The sequence below is a fragment of the Cyanistes caeruleus genome, chromosome 2, assembly GCF_971803275.1.
Source record: "Cyanistes caeruleus chromosome 2, bCyaCae1.hap1.1, whole genome shotgun sequence".
Lineage (NCBI taxonomy): Eukaryota > Metazoa > Chordata > Aves > Passeriformes > Paridae > Cyanistes > Cyanistes caeruleus.
Window position 1 is genome coordinate 75,758,680 of NC_141702.1, and position 22,734 is coordinate 75,781,413.

General features: G+C 46.6%; 1 long non-coding RNA gene across 2 annotated transcripts; it reads right to left on the reverse strand.

The window, feature by feature from the left end:
- Nucleotides 1-159: 159 nt before the first annotated feature.
- LOC147654936 (uncharacterized) lies at nt 160-22,715 on the reverse strand. Of its 2 annotated transcripts, none has more exons than XR_015283478.1 (5): nt 22,593-22,715; nt 12,745-12,814; nt 11,197-11,357; nt 9,799-9,844; nt 160-552 (listed from the first exon to the last, which is right to left on the reverse strand). It is a non-coding gene; the product is annotated as an uncharacterized LOC147654936 (long non-coding RNA). The 2 variants fall into 2 exon arrangements; XR_015283479.1 differs by lacking the exon at nt 160-552 and adding an exon at nt 9,187-9,552.
- Nucleotides 22,716-22,734: the final 19 nt, after the last annotated feature.

A 22,734-nucleotide genomic window follows, 5' to 3' on the forward strand; every position in this document is an offset into this window, starting at 1 on the left:
AAGTTGAGGACACACACCAGCTCCACAGTGGGAGGTCACGACAAAAACCCCTGCAATGGCTGGGAAGCCAAGCTCACATCCATCCAAGCAAGAGTCCTGTCACCTGCTGACAAGTGACACACTAGAAAACGTAGAAACCTTCTCTGCTGCCTTTTTCCCCTCCAAATCCAGTATAAAGCATGAATCAGAAGAGGTAGAAGCCAGTTAGCTTTTCCTCTTTGCTCACTCACCTGTCCCTTGTTCCCTTGCCAGAATGGAAAGCACAGGTTCCAAATGCACAGGAAGTTGTCTCTCATTTTGTCCAGCTCAGCTGGAAGCAGAAGGGCCTAATGCAGGTGGCATGAAACCTAGTCTGGTGAGACCTCATCTGGGAACTACAGAGTTCAAGACATCATTTGAGTCTGGCAGCTCCCCTCCAAGCTGCCCACCATTTCCTTGGAGCAAGAGTGAACTTGGAACCTGCCCCAGCTGGAATCTGGGTTTCACTCCCCTCTGTGTGAGGTTCCAAAAAAGGGACAGAGCCTGTAAGCTGTAGAAGGCCTCCTCATAAAGCTGCCAAGAGAAAAAAAATAGAAAGTAAAAATTAATTCCTTGAAAACACGAGACCAAACATGTTTCTTAGCATTCCCATGCACAGCACTGTGCAATATACCTTCTGCAAGTACATTTTAACCATGCCCCTGTTGATGCTGCCTTGCGCCCCCTCTGGCTTGTGTTTAACTTTCCACAACAGATCATACTCAGCTTTGGATACAATAAAACAAATCAGTTTCTTCCCTTTCACTTGTGCACGTCATTAACATTAAACACATGCTGCAATGACAGCGGAATTGATGGCTGAATGGGATGTATTTTAATTTAAGTAATATTTCCATTAACCTAAAAGCTCCCCCTTAAAAGTCTGTACAATTTATTTATTGGAAAAATTCCAGAATAATTGTACTGAAAATTCTTCTCTGAATGATAATATGTCAGACTTTTAAAGCTCTCTTCTGGCAGCTTTTCTTTTCGCCTTTGAACATTACTGACATAAGAATATATTTCTCACAAGTCTGATGTGTATTGAAAAAAAAGAGAAAAGGAAAAGAAAGAGGGACTGCTGCAGAAATCACAGTAGGTGTAAAATGCCACAGCCCCAAATCTGTCCCCTTGGCTGGAGAAGTGCATCCCAGATTTGTTACTCGTTTATGTTAGGTTATGGAAAATGCAGAGGATTAAAAAGGCAGAGGGAAGCAGATGCCATGCAGGCAGAGACAGCTAGAAGCCAATCTCCATCTGAGAGCACAGAGGCACTGCACCCAGCAAAAGAATGTGTTTGGAGGCAAAACTAAGCTGTGGCAGCTGGGGCTGGGACAGAGAGGTGCAGCTGCACTAGAGGAGGCGGAGGAGCAGGAGGCATTCCTGAGCTCAGAAAACAGCAAAATCCACCGTTCAAAACAAATAAAAGCTGGACTGTCCTCCCACCCCCGTGTTTGTGCTCACTGGCTTCAGAGCACAGGGGTACGAGATGGGGTCAGAGCTGCCTCAGAGCCAGAGCTCAGCCTGTAGAGAGAGGCTGCTGCAGGTTTGCCCCTTTTCCTGCTGCCCACAAAGGGCACGGCTCCAGCTGTGTTTCCTCTAAGGATGTGCCACAAGGGCGCACAAACACACATCTATGTGTGCTTTTCTGTGGGCCAACAAGTACATGTGGTCTTCTGTCCAGACTTCTGTCAGGGAGGAGAGGAAAAATCAGAGGATACACATGACAGCTGTTGTCATGTCACTTTGTGCTCCACTGATCGATGTATGCAATCCCTAGCAACTCCAATAAAGCAATATAACGTGCCTAAATAGGACAGCATGGAACTTCTCTCCCCACAGAGCACAGCCCAAGATTTGGGATGCCACAGGTCAGTTTTTTTTTGTCCAGCAGGCACATTTGTCGTTGCTTTCCCCAGCCTGAGGAAGAGGTGTTTGGGCAAATACAGGGGAGCTGTGAGTGTGTGAGGATGCCAACAGCAGGCTTCTGACAGACATCAGCACAGAGCCCTGTGAGCCAGCACAGGTGAGAGAGAGCCAGGGGCAGACCCCCTGCTCTTCTCTCATCCCTGTGGTACCCAGCTGCCAAAGCCAGACAGCCCCAAGGCACAGCCAAGGCTGTGTGCGTGAAAATCAGACACAGCAACCCAGCATCACCCCAGGGCCAAACCTTCGCCTTGTACAGCCAAACCTTCCACCTTGATGCAGGTCCTTGGGGGAGTTCAAATCCACTCTGAGCACCTTGAGAAGCCACTTTGCCTGCTCTGGCCAGCACAGGTGGATGCCCCATGCTTTGGCATTCTCCTGGGCTGTGTAGGAGCTGGGTAGAGGGAAGGACTGCACTGAGACCCTGGAACCTGGAACTGGTGGGCAGCTCTGCTCTCCTCTCTCCCTGCTACAGACCCAGGTTAGGCAGCAGCAATGAGGTCTGGATCAGAATGCAGCAGCTCTTTCCTCCCCTCCATCCACTGCCAAAACACCCTTGGCTGTACCCCACGCCCCTGCACTGCAGCCAGCTCACTATTCATTGTGATTTAGGGTAATTGTCAACAAGAGATCAGAAATTAATTGTATAAAGCAGCAACACCTCAGGAAAGCAGAAGATACTTAGGATTTGGATATACTTTCTCCTGTCTCCACCCACGGGTTCTGCCTCCAAGACAGGCTGGTTTCTGAAGCAGTGGAGGTGGAGCTGTTCCAGCAGCAGGTGTCCAGCAGCTGGAACACTTTCCACCCAACGGTCTAGCTCAGTTGTGAGAACAGCACTTCCATCATGTATGGGACATGCCGCTCTGTACGGGGACGAAGAAGACCCATTTCTCTTCCTTGCCAATATGGGATTTCTTCTGGAAGATGACACTGACCCCACAGTGCCACGGTACTCACATGCGGATGTGAGCAGAAAAGAGCGTGCTCCCTTCCAGCCACAGCCCTTCAAGGTCTTTCTCCACGGTTAGGGAGGGTCAGGAAGGGCAGCCAGCCCTTCGTGTGTGGCCTGAGCCTGGTTAGCATATTTCACTCTTCATCACTCAGCCATGCCTCCCATCTGCACTGGCTCTAGATGTCTCTCCCTCCCCTCTCCTCCCCTGGCTTCTCCTTGCATAGACTGATTTTGTGATGCATCCAAGGGAAGACAGTGAAAAAGACATTAAGACAGTTAACTCCTGCCTGGACAAGAAAAAATGCTCCTAATTCTTTGCCACCCATAGAGCTAAGCAAATCCACCTGCCTTCTACTACATGCAGCAAACTGATGCTGACCATCTCCTTACAGCCTTGTGCAGGGGAGCACATTACTGAGGAACAGTCATGCTAAATACATGACACAGAATGCATGAAAGGAAATCACTCTTATCACCAGCTTTTCAGTTCATAAGGCCTCTGCAGACAGATGAGGATTTTGCCTTTATATGTCTCATTTTTATCATTCATGTATCACCCTCTCTCTTTTTCCTTTGTCTCCCCCTCCACTCCCAGCACCTACCCATGTCGACTCCAGGTTTCAGCCTGTGGATTAGGTACAAGGCTGACTGGCAGCTCTTACAGCTGGGGAGCAGCCTTTTGCAGCTGGCTCAGCCCATATCTCTGAAGCCCTCAGTGGCTCTTTTTTCTCCACCTGGGAAGCAGTTATGCTTATCCACTTCGGACAAAATGCTATTTCCACTTAACATACCTAAGAATAGCCTGGGGTGTTGTTAAATACGAAACCTAATGTGAGAGAGCATGCGTATGGACTGCTTTGCTTGGCCACACACAGCTCAAGGAGAGCCATAGAGGATCTGCATCCCCTGGGACTGATCTAAAAGAAGCAGCAGCGAGAAGGCGTCTGGAGGAGTCCATCCATCTCTCTCCCAGCAGGGCGCTAAGCAGCTACACTAACAGCAGCTGACAGTGGGAGAGTTAATGGGTGTGTGCATTAGCCTACATAAGCATGTTTAAACTAGGAGGGCTCTGCAGAAATCAAAGGGGTTAAATTTCTAAGCCTCCCGTTCCAGAGATCATGAAACTATCACAAAGAGACTACACATCATCATGGTTTTTTACCTCACTCATCAGTGCAAACTCTAATGCATATGTGCATACATGGGTGTCTCTGTATATGCTGCTCAAAGTAATTTTTTTAATTTCTACCCCCAGAAACATAGCTCTACTACATGCAAGATAAAGGAGGGGGTTATTTCTTTAAACTCAGAAATTTTCAAGTTTAAGCTGACCCCTAATCTGTCCACTGGTCCAGGACAGAGTCAGCAAGCAGCTCACCATGGCTTGCCAGAGGTCCAACACCAGCTACCTGGTCGATCTGTGCCATAGCACTGGAAAGTTACGGAGACATTTTTTAACTTGGCATAAGCAATAGACACTGCTATTGGACTTAACAACAGATGCAGAGCCTTGAAGCAAATATTTCATGATAAACAAGAAACCCGAGTAAATGTGTATAGATATATAATCAATTATGGATGCACCTGGGACCAGAGCAAGATCTAGAGAACTTGGTTTTAGGAACAGTATCCAGAGTAAATACTTCTCCCCCCAGGTCTGACCTCTGACATGTCCTCATTCAGCTCAGCAGTATCTAGGAGCTTAAACTGCCCTAGAAAGCTCGAACCACGTGGGTTGGGAATAGGAAGAGGGAATGGGAGTGAAGCCAGACCGGGAGAGCAGAAAATCTCTCCTGTAAAAGCTTGCAAGACCTTTACGGTTCATCATAATGGCTTTCTGTTGTTGTAGTTGCAGGGATCATTTTTTAAAACAAAGAGATAACATTTGGTTCATTTCTTTCATTTTGGAAAAGGGCAGCTCCTAAGCCCTTATCGTTAAGAAATAAGAGCAGTGTTACATGTTCAAACAATTTATGTGAAGATCCTGCCATTTGTTATGGGAACAGCAAGTACAACTGCAAGTCCATTATCATCCTTCCCTGCCTCTGCATGCACAGCATGAGCAAGTGAGGAAGATTAGGGGTAAAAGCAATGGAGCCTGCAAAGTCAGTGACAAATATTCAGTACTTAAAACCCTCTTTGATGCTTCCCACTCTGAAGTGAGACTTTGATTTGGTCAGCGGTCAGACGTGGACCCACTGATTTTTCTCCAATTTACTCTCAGTCTCAAAAAACAGCAACCTCTTTTTGTGATGTGATGGCTGAGAAGCAAGTGACCCAACACCACTGCAGTACTCTCCCAATGGCCCCATGAGCAGTGCTGACAGGAGGTGGGCAGCTGAACTGATACAGATAAGTTAATAATACTGGAAAGAGTTCCTGGACACCTGCCAATGTTAAAACCTGCCAGTGATATATGCCTTTTTACTTAAAAAAAATCACAAGGCAATTGGCATTACATTCTGGTCTTGTTTCCAAACCCACACTTCCTGTGACCTCCACTCCCCATATCTTCACCCTCCCACTCACAGCTAATCTCTCCCTGCCTCTCCCCACTCCTCTGTTGTTTCTGCAGACAACACATTTATGCTGCTGCGAGCCTGCAGCAGCAGACAGACCATTTCTCATAATAAACCACTCCTGGCTGCACAGCCAGGCTGGGCCCTGCCACGTGAGCAGTCAGGAACTCACGGGTTTTCAAAAGAAGCAGCTTTGCAATCCAGAAAAAAATCCCTACATCTCCTGTAAGAAAAGCCAGTGCCAGGGCAAGCACAGAGGGCTGGAGGAGGAGGTCAGCAGGGACAGGGTCCTCTGGTACAGCCCTCTATGGCATCCCACATGGTGAGTGCTCAGCAGTGAGCCCAGGGCGAGCAGAGAGAAGAAAAGCCACTTATTGATGGGCAGCAAGGAAGGGCAAGGCCCCTGCTGCAATTACTTAGCAAAGTTTAGCGGCCTTTAAACAAAGAGAAGGTTTCTGGGGAGTGATCGTGACCAAAACAGCAATTTAAGGAGCCTCCTGGGAGTGTGCTCTAGCTGTGCCAGCACATCCTTCTGTTCAGTGCTTCTGTCCACAGACATCATGAGGGAGGGAAGAAGAGAAGGAAGGAAGGGGCCTGTCAGGGCAGTGGCAGATGCCGGCACAGGTTTCAGAGGCAGCATCCATGGGCAGGTGTCCCACGGGAGGTGATTGTTTCCTACACAGAAGCCAGCAGCAGCATGGGGGGGCGACCCTGCCACCTCTCTGCCCCTGGCATCTCAGAGATGTGGTGGTGATCCCAGCACAGAGTTGGGGTCCAGAAAGTCTCCAGAGGAGCACCACCTGTCTCCAGCATGCAGGGCTGTGACTGACAGGGGAGGGACCTGGATGGCAGCAATGCCCCCTTCAACCACGGCAGCTGAAGCGATGGTGGAGCAAGTGACACCATGGCATGACTCCTGCCAGGAATGCTTGAGTGTGGCAAAACCAGCCAAGGAACCTTACCTGGGTAGACAGTGAAATAAAGTAATGCAGCAATGAGACCCTGGATTGATGAGGTGCCAGGGAACTGATGGGGGCCCTCAAGCTGTGGATCACACCCCATTATGGGCTCAACTGCTTTTGGAAAGAGCAGAGTGTGGAAGGAAACCACATCAGGGAGCAGAAATCCTACGTGGGCAGCAGAGGAGCACCTTGCTGGGGGAGGAAAAGAGGAACAGAGGGAAGTTGCTGTACTTGTTCATCATAAGCTCAGCCCCTCCTACAGCATTCTCCTGTCTGTAGTATCTTCCTCCCTCTTCGGAGGGAAAGATTTACAAGCTCAGTTGATATTATTAATTTCACTGGAAATTTAAGAGGGAACCACCTGTAAAAGTGTTAAAACAACAAAAGAAAAATGGCAGAGGGACAGGGCTGCTAGATACGGACAGTTACAGATGTCTTTGTCTGCTTGAAACAGAAGAACCCACAGCATACTCCAGTCACCTGCACCAGCAACAACGAGAGACAGAAAAGGAAAAAAAGGCATAATTTAAGGATGAACAAACCTCTCGGCTTGGAGAAATCTGTGTCCCTCCACACCTGAGCTCAACTGCTTGGTGCAGGTCCCTGCAGCCCTCCCTGTGCCAAAACAGACCTGTCATGAGGGGCCAACACAGCTACTGTGCCAAGCCTAAGTACAGCATGGTCAATTTTAAACAAATTGAGATGTGGTAGAAAGTAACATTGCTGTGGGAACAGAAGCTTTTCTCTCTTCTGGCTGTCCTGTTGGAGTCTCAGATGCTTTGGACAGTGATCAATGAGAGGAAAACAACAGCATTTTCCATCTGAACTTGCTAAACAGGCACACTGGCACAAGCAGCTGTTAAACCAGGGCATCCCACTGGCATCTTCTTCCCGGGAATCCATGGCTGGAGCAAGATAAGTCCTTCTACAGAGGCTTGGGAAATGCACCACGTTATAAAATAAGAAGTTTTGTACGAGTGAGAGAAGAATCAAAGTGGTGCTTTCAGATAACACCACTTTCAGTATCAAAACTGTGGTGTCAAGGCACCAAGTGAAGGCTGCCAGAGGGCACAGCCAAAAGTGCAGTGAGACATGGAGGAATTGATGGCAGCAGCCTCCAGAACAGCACTGGCACCCCAATATGTGGCAGGATTCAAGGCCAGACACCTGGAGGGTCCAAAGGCCCCATCTCTGCAGAGGAAAGAGAGACATCTCAAAGTCAGGCTACCAAAGCCATTTGGAACAAAAAAAAACAGTGCAGAGGAGAAAAAAACATCACTTTATAGGAGTGAGCAGCAAATGAATACTCTGAATATTAAGTCAAAAAGGACACAATCCCTTGGGAACAGAGGGATCATGAGGTATGGGAGCTCAAAAGAGGGCACATGATCAAACTTCCCAGCCTGAATGGCTCCAGCAGAGCCACGACTCAGCAATGTGGATTATACTGGCTACCCTACAGCTTAAAAAATGGCCTGATTTCAAGTAGTCCTGAGTATGCAGCAGGTTCTCAATGAAAATTTAATCCATATTTCAAACTTAGTAAGTGCCTAATATCCCCACCTTAAACTGTACTCTGAAATCACCTCCTCAGGAGTCAGCTCAAGGTTCATGTGCACACATGTGACTGGAGTGCATCCTCATGTTCAGTCTCTCCTCTGCCAGGGAAGGCCAATCCCTGCATTCAGCTGTCCCTGATACATCCCCTCAACCTCTCCTGCTTCAACACCACAGAAGCATGGGCACACACCACTGCAGATAGTGGGAGGCCATGCTCAGAGCACTCAGAGGTGCTCCTGAGCATCTCTACACCCGCTGCTTTACCTCACCTCTCTGCTTCTGCTGGTGCCTCACTCACACCAGGGCTACCAGCTGTGTCCAAGGCGTGTTGGCAGGGACAGGTCTCTCAGGAGCAGACAGCAGGAGGAGAGGAGAACTGACCTTCCAGTAACAGAGGCTGGATGAAAGCATGACTGTAAAATAAGGCACACGCCAGCCGCACGTTGCTGTGAAATCGTTCCTCCCAAAAACACCCAGCCTGATCAGCCGAGTGCTGGGACTGCTGCAGAAGACTTCAATCTGTTATGGTAGTGCTGGAGCCTAAAGCCATGGTGAAGGCAGTGCTTGCAACACAGAGATGTGCCTAAGCCCCTGCTCTGTGCACAGTGCACCTGATGGTGCCATTGCCTGGTGCTAAAATCTGGGCTTTTTGCCAGAAAACTCATTCTTTTTCCGAAGTGAAGGAGGCTTTCTCATGCATTACCAAAACAATCCTGTAAATTCTACCTCAGCCTTTCCTTTGGAGTAGTCCAAACCTCTGTAGGTTCCTACAGAGATTCTCTTTCTTTCCAAATGCTAAGAAGAATGGGGAGACCCTTCATGGCTCATTATCCTTGCTCTCCACCAACACAGAACTCCTCTTCCTCTCTACCCCACAAATCTGGATAGGGGATCTCTGACAACAGGGACTGACACCTATGAAGTGGTTCAGTGTCTTGGCAGCAGTGAGCAGGAAACTCAGAAGCTTGTGGATCCTGTGGACATGAGTCCAGCTCTCTGTATCTCCTAACACATTTTACAGAATTTAATTCATACAGTTCAGCACATGTTGGCAGAGATTTGCAACAGACGGATCACCACAAAGGTGCCTCTCCTAGAGAGTTCACCGTAATTCCCCAGTGTCTGTAACTTAGTCCTGTAATTGAATGAATCAGCAGAATTTTCTATCACTTATAAAGAACAAAAGACTTAAAATTTAACCTGAGCGACCTCTGAGGGCTCAGATCCATAGACACAATAAAATTCATGGCAGAGAAGGACACCAACACATTTATTTGGTGTTTTCATTACCATTTTTTTCATCTAGTCTTATAATTTACGAGACAGGGAGATCTGACTCATGCCTTTGGAACGTTTGGGGCTGGCAGGAAAAGATGCCCCATACATGCTTGTACCTCGCTGTGTCTGAAAAGGTCAACAGCACTCATTAAGTGGGTGTCAGTGCTCTCGGGGATAAAGCACCCACACAGCTGGCCAAGAGGTGCAGAGTGAAGCTGCAGTGTGTATTAGGTCTTATGGAGCAGGATGCTAATTCACTGAGGAGGGGCTGACCCAAATATGCAGCTTGGTCTCCTTCTGTCTTTGTAGTCTTCTGCCATCCTGTGATGTAAGGCTTATGCAAAGAAAATGTTATAATAAAAAATGTAACAATAAAATGTTAGAATATCCAGCATATTCATGTACGTGCAGTAGAGGTAAGAATACGAGATTTTTTTTCTGCAAAATTCACTGTCATCACTCTATCTAGTCAATAGCACCCTTTTACACCACTCAGGCAAATTTCCATAGTCAGCTAAAGAATTCACCTAACGAACAGATTATGTTACAATTTGCTTTTGGGACTGAAATCCCTACTTACTGCTCATCTGTTTCCAAATAGTCATGGAACCTCTAGATGGACAAACCTGAAAAAGAAAAAATACAAAAAACCTCATCCATTTATATGCTAAAACATCAGAGCTGTCTATAAAATGAAAGCTTTCTCCTTGCTCTTCTTAGAAAAACAAGCATACAAACCAACCAACCAAATGTACTTGAAATCATGAGCGTATAAAGAAGGTTTTTTTTCCTATTATCATAGAAAGCAGGATACAATGCATAGTACCAAAAGGTTCTCAGCTATGCAGCTCTAAAGGGGTTTATGTCAGAAACACTGCAAAAACAAACATGGCATGGAGCTATGCAAATCCAGGGTGGTTTGCTGTGGCTCAGTCCTATTATCCAAGTTAATGATGCTGTGGTGTCACAGCTGCACACCCCCACAGGGTGGGTCTCCAGCAGGGCTCTCCTGTATCCATGGAGCTGACACAGCCTCCAGAGGAGCAGCCCCAGGCTGTGGGGCCAGGGTCCTTCCTCATCCCTGTGGAGGGGGGAGTGGGGCAAAAAACAGGGAGTGCGGGAAAAGGGGAATCTTTGTCACAGCTGTTGAGGTGGAAGAGAAAGGAAGAAAGTTTAAGAGTGAGGAACACTGAATAGGGAAATTCCTCCCTCTTACCCCTTCCCAGCAGGAGCCACTTCCCTGCATCCCCTCAGCCTCCCTCCACAGCTCCACCCAGATGAGTTTCTCATGGCTGGAGGATGGGCAAAGCAAATGCTGCTGATGGCAGCTGGTTTTCTGCCAGAGCTTTGCGTTGCCTGTGTCCGACACCGGCCCTGAGAGCTGCACTTTGTATCTGGTTATTATTTTGTGATTTTATTTCAAGCAGATATCCCAGCCTAAAACCTGATGGTGGTTGAAGCCCCCTGCATGGACCAAAGGTAGCTAAGAAAAAAAATCATCTGTTAATTTGGTAATAATGACCTTTATTATCCAGAAATTAATAAAAGTTATGCCCACTAACACACATTTGATCATTGTATTGGATCATACTTCTGAAGCCTGCTTAAGCCAGAGACATCACAGTCATTATAATGCTGATTTTACCAGGCACAGTTTTTGGAAATCTTTCCTCTTTTTTTGGACCTGCACTACACATTTTCCTGCCTCTTCCCTGGCTACCGTGCCCAACAGCAGAGAAGGAGAGAGATGAGGAACTGCTGTCAGCACTCCAGATGCTTCCACAGCAGACAAAACCTCAGGATTCACCCCACAGCACTGGCTTCCCATTGCTTTCAGTCTGTGTGAGTGCATTGCACCAGCCTACAGCTGCAAGTTCAACAAAATCAAGGTAGCCTAAGGCTGGTGTCACACTACAATGAACCAGACCACTGACACCCAGGTGAAAGATTTCAGAGGTTCAAATATGTATTTCTTCACCTATAAGGGTTGCAGCTAAGAAAGGCTCTTCTGCATGAGATTTGGAGAGGCTCTCTCCTCTAATTCCCTGAAGAAAATCCAAAAGCAGAAAGCGAGACCAACATTGCACTGGTATATTGGCTGATGGGTACAAAATCTTCTGACAAGTCGTTTGCTTGGTCCTGATTGGAAAATATCTTTAATTAAAACACCACATCAGAATCCTGAACCAATTTCATCCCGGCCCCGCTAAGTGCTTTGTACAAAACATTAACTCTAAAATCTCATTACACATTAGCAATCCCTGTGACAAACATAAATGATAATTTAGCTCTAATGCATTCTGGAGCAAGCCATTTTTAAGATAGGCACACAATATCAGCTTGCTAGGAGAAGGGGAAGAATTGAATTTATCTGTCTCTTTATTTTTTAAAGAAATGGCTCTAACTGGCTCAGCAATGGGCTGCACAAATCATTGTCATGTGTAGATCTGATAGTACATAGCAGCTGTTTAGCCCAAATCTGGCACTTGAGCCTGGGCTGGGTTTTGAAATCCTACCAGCAGCGCTGAGCTCCCAGGTCTTTAAGCATTCAGAGGAAGGAGACTGGGATGTCTCTTGATTTTACAGAACAGGCTTGCTCAAAAACACAGGGCAAGGAGAAGGTGGAACTCGTGCCTGCTGTCACTACATCTGGCTTCCCAGGAAAGAAGCACGAGTGCAACAAAGGCAACACCTGCAGTAGTGATGTGATCCCCAGCATTAGTGGGAACTTTGCACCACTAAACACTGCACAACCCAGCCAGGACAACAGAGGACATTGCAGTGGATAATAGTTATATTAAGTACAAGAACTGTCTTAGCAGCACTCCTCAGGCCAGAGGGATGGTAGTGGAACTAATGTTATTTGCATTTCTTGTCAAAAAGATATTAAATATCCCTTCTTCGATTAGCAGCAACATTTTCAGCCTCTCTCTAGTCTTGAAAATGACCTTTCTAAACTCCTCAGCATGCACCTTGATCAATTTTCCTGTGTGAAAGTGAGCACATGGGCTGTTAATTTTGTGAAATGGGGAATTTATGGTTATTTACTATGGAATTATGAAGCATGTACATAATAAATATTATACAGGGGTTTTAAAAATAGGCAAGCCCCAAAATACCCTTGAAATACTACCTACCAGATTTGGTCATTTCCTGGAAATCTAAGAGCTGGAATCACTTTTTTTTTACTGGCTGAATAGAAGTTACCGAAGTTTTCAGTGAAGGGAATGCTTTTCCCTCATCTGATCTTTTCTGGCTGCACTAAAAATCACAGATTATTTCTGATTAAATTTTGTTTGGGGGGAGGGGGGTGGAAGGGAGCAGATCACCTGCATCCACTCCCTTGTCAGAGCTGAAAGATATGCATTGGGCCTAATAATCAAATGATGTTTCCTCTGTTGCAACTGTAGAGAAAAATGTGCAAATCAAAATAAACTTGACCTGGGCAATGTGCATCTCTCTCCTGTAAAAAGACTTGAAAACCTGTATTTGGTCTAGCAAGGAAAAAAATCCTCCTAAAACTTACTGCAGGATGGGTGATGGGTGCAATCTTCAACCAGCTCTTCTTTCAAGCAGCAGTCATGCTTTACTTTGCCCTACAAAAGTGTAAAAATTATTTCTGCCAGTTTAATGGGTGTCCACACGTTAGCTCCATGTGCTTTTGAAGTATCATTCTTGTGTGGTAGAAGAAGGAAACTAACCACATTAGATTTAAAAAAATAAAAAATACTTCATTTTTTCTTGCAACTGAAATGCCATTCTGTGATTTTCCCTATTTCCAGTCCTGGAGGAGCTGCCTGCCCATCTGTACTGGGGCTGTTCCTCCCCTTTCCTAGAGCTCTGCAAGAGGTGTCAAGTCCAGTCATCTCCGTAGAGAGATCTACTAAATATTTGGCATTTCGCTTACACCTCTGTTCCAAAACATTTGAAAGCTACCACACAGATCAGACAACCAAGTTCTGCTTGAGAGTCAGGAAAAAATGAGAAGCCCCAGAAGAGGATTTTGTGAAAAGGCAACGATCTTGCATGTAGGGAAGCTGACAGCAGTCAGGTGCTGGGTGGTTGCCTGGGTACCGCAAAGCCGATAATTCCTTGGTTTTTACTGCTTAATAATAGTAGCTTGGGGTTGCAGCTCTACCTGTGTCTTAGTCTGCAGTTAGACCAAAGTCCCAAAATCATTCAGATTCTTTGGAAGACTTTTCCTTGAATAATAGAATATCCTGAGTTGGAAGTTACTCACAAGGATTACCAAAGTGCAACTTCTGGCCCTGCACAGGACAACCCCAAAAATGCCACCACATACCTAGTGGAGTTGTTGAAACACTTCTTGAGCTCTGTCAGACTGGTGCTGTGACCTCTTCCCTGGGGAGCTGTTCCAGTGCCCACCCACCCTTTGGGTGAAGAACCTTTTCCTAATATACAGCCTAAACTTCCCCTGACACAACTTCAGGACATTCCCTCATGTCCTGTCACTGATCACCACAGAGAAGAGATCAGTGCCTGCCCCTCCTCTTCCCCTCATGAGGAAGTTGTAACTGCAGTGAGGTCTCCCTCAGTCTCCTCTGGGCTGAACAGACCAAGTGATCTCAGCTGCTCCTCGCATGTCTTCTCTTCAAGGCCCTTCGCCATCCTCCTTGTCCTTGTCTGGACACTCTGTAAGAGCTTTATGTCCTCCTTACCTTGTGTCACCCAGAACTGCCCCCAGCACTGGAGCTGAGGCTGCCCCAGCTCAGAGCAGAGCAGGACAGTGCCCTCCCTTGCCCAGCTGGCCATGCTGTGCCTGATACCCTCAGGACAGGGTTGGCCCTCCTGGCTGCCAGGGCACTGCTGGCTCAGGTTCAACTTGCCAGTGACCAGGACTCCCAGGTCTCTTTCCACAGCACTGCTCTCCAGACTCGCTTTTCCCATTCTGTACATGTATCCAACTTTGCCCCATCCCAGATGCAGAATCCATCACTTATCTTTGTTAAACTTCATACAGTTGGTGATGACATAGCCCTCTAATTTTTCTTGGAGACTTTCTGGCTAGCCCACAGTTTTTCATTTCTTCATTTATAGTTAAGCTTTCCTGAATTGTTCCCCCTCTAGAGGATTTGTCTTCCAGACCACCGTGCCATCCTGTCAGGTCTCAACATAATTTTTCTTCCCCTTGCCACACCTGTGTGCTTGCTTTATAGAGGCAATTAGACTAAAATATCATATTTGGTAAAACTTTCAGTAACAAGCAGCATGATGTCAAGGCAGCTCTACTGCTGTAGCTGCACATGGGTTAGGTAGCTGTACTCTTTCTCTTCTCTGGCTTTCAAACAGAGTTCAGTCAAAAATTGTTGCATGTTGTCCACAGAAGGGGTGGGGAGTGATCTGAGGTGATAGCTTCTTTTGTCCTCAGCATGGCCCTTGGCTAATCTTTAAATCACGTCTGCAGGCTTTGCAGAAGTGAGTCCGTTTTGAAGGGGACCAGCATGATAAACACTGCAGGGTGGGAACAGGAGCTGTGCTTAAATTTGTGTTTGGCAGTGACAATCAGCATTATCAAGTGATGCTTCATTAGCCACGTGAAGAACTGAACAACGCTGTTGCTTTATTTGCAGCCTTCTGCCTCAGTTATATGCTGACCTTGGTCCACATAACTCCAGCCATAACACTGTCCTTTGACTATTCATGACACGCTTCACAGCTCTGCCTACATACCTGTGTCTGCATGCATACATAGCTGTGTCCCACACCTTGGGACCTGACCACCCTTGTTCAAAGGCAGCAACTCAGCCAAGGGAGCTTAAAAAAAATAAAAAGGTTCAACTTGTTCTTCTCCTTAGTTCAGCTTATTCTTGTAGAAAGTTACTGCCTGTACTTTGTGCCAAACACATGTTCAAAAACTACATTTGGTTCACATCAAGAGGGATTTTCTTCTCAACATTGCTCCAGCAGAAAGTATAAGCTTCACCCAGTGCAGTGGAACATATGATATTACTCCAAAAATAGTCCACTACTTCTTCAGCTTGAGAGTAACCAAGTTACATGTTGGAGAGAAAACCATCAGCTACAGACAGGGAACATGCTGGAGCAAGGGAGAGGACACACAGGATCCTGAAAACCAACATGGTGCAAAGCAGCAGCAAAAAGGGGCAAGGGAAGTAAATTAGGATGGGAAGTCTTGGGAATGCTGGGAAACAGATGCAGTGACAGACAGGAGAGAAACACAGACAGCCCTTTTGTGTGGGCTCTCAAACCCACATGGATCAGATACATCAGGAGGTGAAGTTAACTGGGGCAGGTCAAACACAAATAAGCCCTCGGTTGTAAGGAATGAAGTAAATCTCACCTGGCAATGTCTCCACAATGATTAAACAACTGCTGCAGACCTGCAGCTCTTACACTGCACACCGTGGTTCACCTGTAGCCTGTTTGTGGTGGCAGGAAGGCTCCTCAGTGCTCTCACTGTCTTCTCCCAAATCAGCTTCCCTAGACTTTTTCCCTGGGGGTGCCCATGCCATGTCCTGCCCTTTTAGGCCACAGCTTCTGCACTTAGCTGTAACCTAGGGAAGGGAAGCACGAGGCAGGGGCGCATCACAGCTGGCTGGAGCAGGGGCTGCCCCACAGGACCAGCCTGGACATGCCACTGCCACTGGCAGTCTCTTCCCTCTCACTGAATAAATACATGAATGCATCAGTCTTCACAGATGATGCATTAATAACCATTACCCAGGTAGAAAAACAGGTAAGTCCCATTACCCTCAGGACTTCTGTTCTCTGGTTGTTTCTCTTCCCCTTTGCTTGACAAGATGCTGTTCCCTGCCAGCCTCATTTCCAGAAGCAGCCCATGATGGAGCAGCCACTGGTGCTGCTGGAAGCTGCTGGGAAGAGAGGTGTGGGAAGTGGGAGGCCTGTACCTACTCGCAGAGATCTGTGCTCTTCTTCAGAAGCTTTTGGGGATCATATTCCAGCTCTGAAGCTCTTACAACTTCTGTGGCATCCCCTGCATAGTCTCCTGTGGCTGGATGTGCTACATGGAAGAAATTCCCCACCCTACCCCACCGGCTGTACCTGTTCCAAGGATAGGCTGTCCCAGCTCGGGTGGTTGTGCTGTCCTTTTCAGTGACCTGCATTCACAGTGATTTGTGTCTGCCTGTAAATCTGCCACCTGTGCCTGGTGCCATCAGAGCTCTTCCAGGAAAGCCCTATGCCATGATCTCACTGCCTGATGCTGACCCTGTAAAGGAGGCTGGGACAAACCAAACTGAGTCGTGCACTCTGCTGCAGGCAGGGCACCCAGGGCTCTGCAGCCATCCCTGTGGATCAGCCAGGCTCTCCCACAGGGCAGCAGCAGGGATGGCCACTGGCCATGCAGGCAAGTCCTGCAGTGGGTTTTGCTCTGGTGTCATCCAACAGAGCAGAGTAAAGCCACGACCACCCAAACAAATGCAAATCGACTGCATCAGCTGGGGGAAGACAAACATAAAGAAGAGGAATGGGGCATGCGGCAGCTCCTGGCGGGATCAGAAGCAGCACTGCTTTCACACACGTTTTGCTTAGCATAAAGGCTCCTCTGATGTTTCATGACTATCAAAGGCTTTGAAATTCACAGGAATTTCAAGGAAGGCAGAAGTTCATCTGAAATGAGAGAAAGATTATATTTTCCCTCCCACCATATTTCCAGCTTCCCAAGAATTTTCCTTTGAAGGATCCACTGCTCCCAGAAATGTCTTTATGATGTTTTTTAAGTCATTTCCCATACAGGATCATCACTGTACAGTGCAAGCAAATGGTAGAGGCTCAGAAAGAAACGTATGGGGCTGACAACTGAAGGTGTGGGCGAGCTTCAGCTTCTCAACAAAACCAAATCATCCTACCACAGTGTAGTAGCATTGGTTAGAGGCAAGGGTACCAGATGTCCCAGAGTGGAGGGAGAGCAGGGATTTCCTGAGCAGCTGTTTGACTGAGCAGTGCCTTACTGCTTCCATGCTGGCTAAAACAAGAATACAGATTTGAGCTATGGGAGAAATTGCACTTTTTCAAAGTTTTTCTCTCAAGTATGAGACACTCCCATCTGGAAAAGAAAGCACCTGCTAACTGCCTGCAGTAAAGGAGAAGGGTCTCACAGAAAGGCATTTTAATTTCCAGCCCCCAGAAGGGCACTCCTCCACAGGTCTGCTCTGATATCTGGCCACCAGGGAATAGATAAGCATGGGGCAGACTGCAGAAACTGAGATGAAACTGCTTCTTTCCCTCTGATAAGAGTGAGCTGATATTGAACCTATTAGTCAGATTATGGTGGATCTGAATTTGTTTCCCCTTGAGCAGCAGCTACAGAGACAGAGCAGCTGGATTAAGTTTCACTTTCCTATGTAAAATGACTTAACAGAGTAGATAAAACTTAATATTTGTGAAGGCTCATGCATTTCCTCGAGACCTGATCTCAATAATGTCTTATGAATGCCTTGCTGATTGTTTAATGAATTATTTTTCTTCCTCTCAGACTGCTAATAATAAATTATAAGTAGAAGGAATGTACAGACCGCTTGAAATAATTCCTTGAATATGAGTTCAGCTGCAGAACTCATTCTGTTTTGCCTTCCACTACCGCTGAGCAAGTACCTTTTGATGAGGATTTTGGGGCAGAGGAGCTCCTCCTGCTCTTGTGAAATAGGAAGGCCCTAGGGATCTGCAGGGCGATGAGTGAGCTACATGGGGGAAGCTCAGCCTATCTGTGAAATACATGAGGTTTCAGCATAAACCAGCTGGCTGTGTGTGCACATTGTTGTACACCTCCCAGATGAACTTGGCAAAGCAGAGGGACGAGGGATAGAGGAGCTTCAGAGACAAAAAGGAGGGACAGTCCCATTTCAAGGCTGTGGAAAAGGACTCAGGATCTCACCATCTACCTTCACCTGTCGTGGGCTTTAAGAGACATTCAGCGTGAGTCACATTCACCTCAACACAGGTTCTGCTGTCTGAAGGGCTCACATCCAACCAAGCCACCTACATGGAGAGCCCAGGCAGATAACAGAGGAGGAGAAAAGTTCTTGTTTGTATCAGACTTCTCTTACAATCTAGGCTGAACTGCCCTTATTGCTGCCCACGTCCTGCAGCTGACGAGGAGCAGGAGCCTAGCTGAGAAGCCCAGATCACAACTAGAGTCAGGCATCCCACTGCTGGTGCCAACAGCCACCCACCCACACAGGAATGTTATGTGGCTGTGTCTCTCCTAGAAGCCATTAACTAAGAGGGGTTTCCATATTAGTCATGAACTATATATACATATATACACTCTATAAAATATATATGTATTATGGAGCATAATCCACAGATTATGAAAGTCTGTCCCTTAGCATAGTTCACCCTGGAGGTCTCATGGATCATTTCACACATTTCAGTGTTAAATAACACTGAATCTCTATATCCATAGGCACATAAAGGGATCAAACTCAGCTACCCCAGTTACTCTCAGCAACACTTTGCTCACAGGGGGAAAAACAGAGCACCAAAAGAGGAAAGTAAATGAAGGACAGCATGAAAGACACAAGGTGCTAGGATGTCAGCTGCATTTATAAACTTCCATTATTAGCCTTCACCTTCATCCTTGCCTCTTCCAAATCAAAATGCTTTCACTTTAAATAGTGCCATGTACTCAGGGGAAGCTGCTGGAAACATCCAGCAGTGCAGTTTTCTACATGCAGCCAAGCTAGACCATGCCCTGCATTCAAACCAGAGGCAAACACGTCTTGTCATCCCCAACCACACATGGAGCTCAAAGCCAAGCGAGGACATTGAGGACTTTGCACTCAAAGGAGCAGCCTTTTGAAGAGAGAGGATGGGCACCATCCCACCCTGCAGTGTGGGCACAGTGTAGAGCAGGGAGGAGAGGAGAGGAGAGGCTGCTTGTGCTGTCCCCAGGAACACAGAGACATGGGCTGGGCTAAGCCAGCAATAATCCCATGTGCTGCTCTGCCCAGTCGCTGCACACCGGCCCAGCTGTAGCTGCCCAGGCTACAAGACCATCTCACTCTCAAGAGAGAGTGATGTGCGACAGAAATCTTCATGGTGAGGGGTAAGAAAATGTTTTTTAAATCAAAAACAATTCTGCAGTTTTGGCAGGGAATGCCAAATACGGAAAACCCACGGAAAGCTTCCTAATTACTTGCGCCAATTGTTTGGGCACACACACATCCACAACAGCATTTATTCCACTGGTAAGGTCAGCAGTAAAACCAGCATCCCAGGTTCTCCTCTGCCCAAAAGGCAGCCCTGAGGCACACCAAGGCTGCAGGTTAGCTTGGAGTCTCAGTTAGGAAGCATGAGATGGGCAGGTCAGCACTTTCAGTATTGCTCATTAGAATGACTCACAGCTTGGATAGAAAGCCAGGTAGACGAGGATTACTCACTGCTCCTTTCAGCTGATCAGAGCTCACCTCCTTCCAAAACCTGACTTAGCAATTGTCACCTTTGCAGACTACAGGGTAACCAGACCTGCAGCAGGGCTCATTACCATCATTTAGGCTTATAAATCATCCTGTGGTGGGACACCATGGTGCTGCAGATGGGCCAGGAGGGATGCTCTGGCTTCTCTGCTCCATCTGCTTTCTCTATGACTCCCACAGCACCCACCAGCTGGTGGCACATCAGCTTTCCACCACCCTGTGGGAGAACTGCAGCTCCCTGCACAGGGAACAATCACTGTGTGGGTGGTCCCCAGGCTGGAGGCTGCCAGGCTTTAAGCCACTGCATAACTTTGCTTCACAACAGCCATTTGTGTGAGCCAAGCCGTGGGTCTGCCCCAGAAGTCACCACAGTCATTTCAAGGGAAAGAAAGTTCTAAGTGTGAAAGAAAGACATCTATGTCCTCAAAGACACATAGACACCTGCTGCTGAATGAAATCAAAGGTGAGGTGGGTTGCTTTGTTTTGTGGATTCCTCCCAGGCTGGCACCTGACCCTCAGAAATAGCACACACTGAGGACTGAACAGCAGAGCCCCAGGAAGGCTCTTATTTGTCACTCCAGGTCTTGCAAAGTGGCATGTTACAAACACCTGGGTATCCCAGTTCCTTTATCTCTGCTCTGATAATGAATGTTTTGACCTTAGCTAGTCTTCCCCACCTCCTAATCTGTATAAACCCACCATTTCAGAGGCAGCGTTTTTGGTGCTTCATTGCTGACTCCTGCAACTTGGGCAAAATTGCTCCAGAAATCAGAAACTTGTAGGTCAACATTTATTAACTTTGTATTAAACTGTGTGGTCATGATTGCCCTTGTGTTCCACCATGCTCTTGGCAGTCACTACGAGCTCACTTGTACAAATACCTACTCATGTCTGTACTTTCATCACACTGGTTTACTGAAATAGCTCCCATATGGGAAATGCATTTTCATGGTTAGTTTTCTCTTTCCCCAGCTGTATTGCTTGCACATCTCCTCCTCCTTTGGTTGTCAGACCTGCATGGCACAAACCCACCGACCTCTCCTACGTTTGGTAGGGAGCTAAGGAGCATTTCCATATTTCTCCACATTGGTAACATCCTTATTCTTAGCGTTTGGGATGTTAGAAAACAGGTGGAGAAAGAGACTTCTACCAAGAATACATGCCTTTGTTCTTAAAAAAAAAATAAATATAAAAAATATTGTCTTTCAGGCATTAATTCAGCCTCCAATTATTAGGGAGATGGCTAAGATAACCCTGTAGCTAACAGGCACTACAGCTGATCACTGAAAGATCATTTGGCTTTCCTGTAACAAGTCACAATAAAACAGCATATTTATAAGGATGCCTTCGGACAAATCAGTAAGGGGGAAGAGAGTGAGAGTGAAGGGGAGAAAACATCTGACCAAAAATTATAATTAATCTGTGGAGGAGCAGATGACAATTTAGAAGATCCAAGAATGCTGTTTTTACACTCATGACAATAGCACTGAACACTGCAGGTCTGCATTCAGGCCACCAAAAGAGAAATCTTGTGAAGCAAGCAGGTGGGGCTGATCTTAATGCAAGGAGGAAGCGTGTCTGAAGTTATCAATTTTCTTTTCAAAAAGATTCTTGCAGCAGGCAAGGATCAAGTAATTACTTTGCCCCTGTTCACAAGATATCTCAGAATAGTAACAGACCACACACCCAGGAGATGATTAAAGGAAGTCAAGGGTCAGGAACACAGAAAAGCTTGTGATACAGAAGAGAAGATTTGCATGGCCATTAATATTTCATGACTTACAAGCTATGTGGTTCAGAACAAATATCTACACAATAAAGTAGAACTGTCTGCCATCAGGTTGCATATTTCAAGACATACCTGAGTCATAAAGGTATTATTTACATGCCTTTACCCACGAACAGAATGCAAAACTGTCTGTTCCCGTAGGGTAACATGGAAAGCCTCTCTGAAGGCTCAGCAGGATATAAAGCGGGGCCTCTGCCCTCCACTAGACCTCTGCACAGAGTGAGTTTCAGCCTAAAAGCAAAGCATAAGTAGCATTTTTCATACTGCAGGCCTATTAGATTCGCTACAAAGGAAAAGAGCTGCTGCACTGTCAGTATGTCTCTTCAGCCTCTACTCCAACCCATGAAACAAAAGTGCTATTTATATGCAAGTGTACAGCTAGCAGTGCAGACAGGAGATATTGTATTCTCTGTCATTATTCCCATTTTAGGCACATCAAGGCTGGTAACTGAATTTAAAAAACAAAACAAAACTCAAAAAAACCAAAACACCAAACCATAAATGACTACTTTTCTCCCAGTGAAAAGAACAAGATGTGTCAGGGGTTAAGCACAAGTATTTCGTCCTAGGATTTTGGCAATTACGCCTTGTGAGATTTCATTCTGGGAAAACAGAGTTTATTGTGGTGGCATAAGCAAGCCCTTTCCTCACAATCAAAGCTAGGAATTTTCCCTGCCTGCACTTGCCTGTATGTGGCTGGAATAAGCAAGTGGAGCGAGTGGAGCTGACTCACCAGCACAACCAGACTCTCCTGTTGCTGCCAGCCACCGATGGAACTTTTTTCCTGCCTTTGCACCTGGGCTCTCCCTTTCCCAAGCTGCTATAAGCAGTGAGGCTCCTGACTTGAAAGAAATGCTGAGAGCCAGAATGACATTGCTAAATCGCCCAAAGGAATTGCTCAGAGCAGGGAGGCATGTTAGCACTGCTTGTCAAAGCTGCTGCTTCTCTGAGTCTCACTCTGTGTGTGCGTGTGTATGTGAAGAAAAAGGTGAGAGGAAATGAGAAGTTGTGGGGAGGAAAAAAGAACTAAATAAAAAAAGCACTGCACCAGAATTGCAGCCACTGTTTTACTGACATAAAAGTCCTTGCTTGGGGAATTTATAGCCAAAATGAGTCTAATACCACAGGGCTTGATTGCCCTGATTGAGTGCTTTCCAAATTACTCACATGAGTAGCCCCACTGACTCCGTCTGAAGGATTCTTCCACATGCACAGTCTGGCTCACAGTGATTAGTGACAGCAAACTGCAAGGGGAAAGGCATGACAAGGGAGAAATTTCTCTAAGGCAACATTATTTACTGCTTCCCTC